Source organism: Tiliqua scincoides, chromosome 2, assembly GCF_035046505.1.
Source record: "Tiliqua scincoides isolate rTilSci1 chromosome 2, rTilSci1.hap2, whole genome shotgun sequence".
Lineage (NCBI taxonomy): Eukaryota > Metazoa > Chordata > Lepidosauria > Squamata > Scincidae > Tiliqua > Tiliqua scincoides.
In genome coordinates this window covers 69,458,239-69,461,989 of record NC_089822.1, presented here as the reverse complement: position 1 = coordinate 69,461,989, position 3,751 = coordinate 69,458,239, and the positions used below count along the sequence as shown (strand labels likewise).

The 3,751-nt window shown below is 46.1% G+C and overlaps 1 pseudogene; it reads left to right on the top strand.

Annotated features, from left to right (window-relative positions):
* The first annotated feature begins 2,993 nt into the window (after positions 1 to 2,993).
* Positions 2,994 to 3,108, top strand: LOC136643320 (5S ribosomal RNA; annotated as a pseudogene).
* The last annotated feature ends 643 nt before the right edge of the window (positions 3,109 to 3,751 follow it).

The following is a 3,751-nucleotide window of genomic DNA, read 5'->3' as shown; positions in this document are numbered from 1 at the left end:
ACCAGCACTTTATGCTGTGGGCTGGTGAGGGGTAAGATTGGGCTATAAGGTAGACTTCTATATTTCAGCTACAGCTGCCCATCTACAGTTAATCTGTATAATCCTGGCCTGCCTTTTAGGAGTTGTTATATAGGCTTCTGAAATGTATGTGAAGCATTTTCAACACCTCAGACATGTATATGCTAACTATAATTAGTAAAAATAATATTCACAATCTAGATATAAAGTTTTACCTTGTCATGCTTACACAAGTCAAAGTTTGTGAACTTACCAGTTAAATGGTTGTGCACCAACTATTACTTGGAGGATGTCCTTGGTGAAAATAATTCATTTCAAGTCTCCCATGGGGGAGGGAACAAACAAATAGTCTCTTTTCAGCATGCTGCTCTGACCAATGGTCTTTAGTCATTGTAATGGGTATCTTCTTTTTCATGAAAAGTAAAATGAGAAAAAAGCATAAATGCTAGCAAATTTTATAACATTTAAAGTACATAAATTGACTGCATTTACAGACCTGGGTGGATGGCATTGTGAGTTTTCCTTTGCTTTTTAAGTACCGCTGAAAGCCTGACCAAATTATGAAACACAATTCAATTATATCACAATTGAAGCTATTGATAAAGTTCAAACATCCTTCAACAAACTCTTATACTTTATGTAAGGGCTCTAGAAGCTGGTTCTAAATTGTATCTTTCAAGGTTACCACAGAGAATATTGCTTCGTCTTTCTCAAAACTGCTGATGGGTGTTAGTCAGAAGTTATGTATGTTTATATAACAAGTTTTTTTTCTTGAAGTAAATTTCTCTTGAATTCTTTAGCTATGTGTCTGCTTGGGAAACTATATGATTGAATTAAATAGCATGATGAGCCATTAGCATTAAGGGGCTGGCTGGTGCCCAGGACCACAGGGCTAGCTGGCACAATGGCACAGTTGTGTCACCCCCTACATCATCACATCATCTCCCCGTTCCTGGAACTGCTCCGATTTGGAGCCAATCGGAGCCAGGAATGGGTGGGGGTGGGGGGCTTCCATGCTTCACTTGCCTCTGAGAGCACTTGGACACCCCTCCCCCCAGCAGAGAGTCCATAATACCTCTTGAGCACTGCAGGGGGGCATCTGAGCCCCAACCACCCCACCTACACTATGCTACTGGGTGAAGCCTAATTTCAAAATATTTAATTTATTTAATAATCATTTAAAATACATAAAATATGACCCAGTACTATCCCTGTACCATGCCTGTATATATCCACAACTGCTGGCACAACAATGGCCCCTCTGGCATGGAAGCCTGCCTGCTGACAGATGTGCCATGGTTGACTGTGCAGTGGTTTGGCAATGCTGCAGCATCATCTGGGTATGATGCTGCAGCATTGCCAAACCACTGCACAGTCAACCTCACCACTGCATTGCATTGCAACCTCACCACTGGGGAGGCCAAAAATGGGAGGGGATTGGGGGTAGAACATGGAAGGGACATAGGAGGGATGTTGGGGAGTTGACACATGCCAGATCCTAATTCCCCTTCCTATGAAATACATGCTCCCAACATTGGAAAAAAGCTATGCCAACTAGAGCTAGTATAGGTAGGAGTAATCTTACCTACCATACCTACCATAGTGGAAATGGAAAAGGTGCAAAAGAGAGCGACTAAGATGATTGCTGGGCTGGGGCACCTTCCTTATGAGGAAAGGCTACGGCATTTGGGCCTCTTCAGCCTAGAAAAGAGACGCCTGAGGGGGGACATGATTGAGACATACAAAATTATGCAGGGGGTGGACAGAGTGGATAGGGAGATGCTTTTTACACTCTCACATAACACCAGAACCAGGAGACATCCACTAAAATTGAGGTTTGGGAGAGTTAGGACAGACAAAAGAAAATATTTCTTTACTCAGCGTGTGGTTGGTCTGTGGAACTCCTTGTCACAGGATGTGGTGATGGGATCTGGCCTAGATGCCTTTAAAAGGGGATTGGACAAATTTCTGGAGGAAAAAGCCATCACGGGTTACAAGCCATGTTGTGTATGTGCAACCTCCTGATTTTAGAAATGGGCTATGTCAGAATGCCAGATGCAAGGGAGGGCACCAGAATGAGGTCTCTTGTTATCTGGTGTGCTCCCTGGGGCATTTGGTGGGCTGTTGTGAGATGCAGGAAGCTGGACTAGATGGGCCTGTGGCCTGATCCAGTGGGGCTGTTCTTATGTTCTTATGTTACCCAGTAGAAAACAATGAGGAATGGAAAAACAGCTGAAAATCCCATCTCCCACTATCCCAAGATGGAGCATAAAATATATGAAGGAACATAGGATTTGGCAGCAAATCACAGAAGCCCTGCCCCAGTATAGAACTCCTGCAACAGAAAGCCACACTTAGATCACAAGGCATGCAGCATGGAGCCATATCCCCCTGGCCCCATACCACACGCACTCGTGCACAGACAGGGCTCCTGGTGCTGGGAACTTTGGAGAATGTGGTGTGTGTACAAAGGGAGCACTTTGCACTAACAGCATCAGTGGCTTGAGTTTTGTTAACATGTATCCACCCAGCATTCCTATTGAAGAGACCACACCATAAAAAGGCCCACCTGGAATCCGAACCCCCATCAACCCCAAAAGGGAAAGCAAAGATAACAAACCCCACACAGGTAAGCAAAGGGAGAAAGGAAGCCCATGGCACCACATAGAGAGGCCAAAGCCCTGTTCAATGCCCGCCCCCGACAGATCTCTCACATCAGCCAATACCAATGTGTGCCTGCCACAAACAACATTGCCCAATGATCTCTCAGCACCCACAGCCACCCCTGTAGGGAACCTCAGGGACTCCAGCTACTGCAGTTCTTTGGCGATGTTGCTGATCTACCTGTTCCAGTCAGGGCCTGTGGTTAAACAAATCCTAGGACACACAGTGAACCAACCGGTGCAGCTAAACGTCACTGATACCTGCTGCTGGACCAACTGTTGACTCACATGTAATAGCACAGAAATCCTGAAGCATGTGCCTTAACCTGCAGATGCCTGATCTCATCTGATCTCAGAAGCTAAGCAGGGTCAGGCCTGGTTAGTACTTGGATGGGAGACCACCTGGGAATACCAGGTGCTGTAGGCTTATACCATATTCTTTCGAGACTGAAGGTTGCCAACTAAATCCTGCTGGTTAACAATCCCACTCTTGTGTTTGCCTTCTAGATGCTGCCCCAGCACTGCTACAGTTCAAAAATTTTTTTGTCTTGACCACCATTGATATCTCTTTGTTCATACATAGGGGTCCTTTCCTCCCACACCAGGTGTTCCATACCTTAGCTGGACTCAAGGCAGGACCACATCAAACCCCCCTTCCAAACCCACAGCTGACATAAGCTCCCTATACCATGCTACCACGACACAAGTCTGGCAGGTTGAGTGGGCATGGAAGATTGCACACTGACAGCCATGCCATCAGTGCAGAGTGGGATTCCAGGGGTGTGGGGCATAAGTGTGATGAAGCTAGAGGGGGAGGGGTGGACCAGCAACCACCAACATGAAGGGAAAAAGTGATGGGAGGGCAGCTGCAGTAGGTGGCCCATGCCATATGCAGCCCAGAGAGAGGCCCGTGTGTGTGTGTGTGTGTGTGTGTGTGTGTGTGTGTGTGTATGTTTCTGTCCAAGGCAGATGTGGCAACAGTATAAAATATTGACTATGAACAAGGACCATGGAAGGGGCAATGAGGTGGGGAAGGAAAACCCACCACTGATTTAAAATTACACATAGTC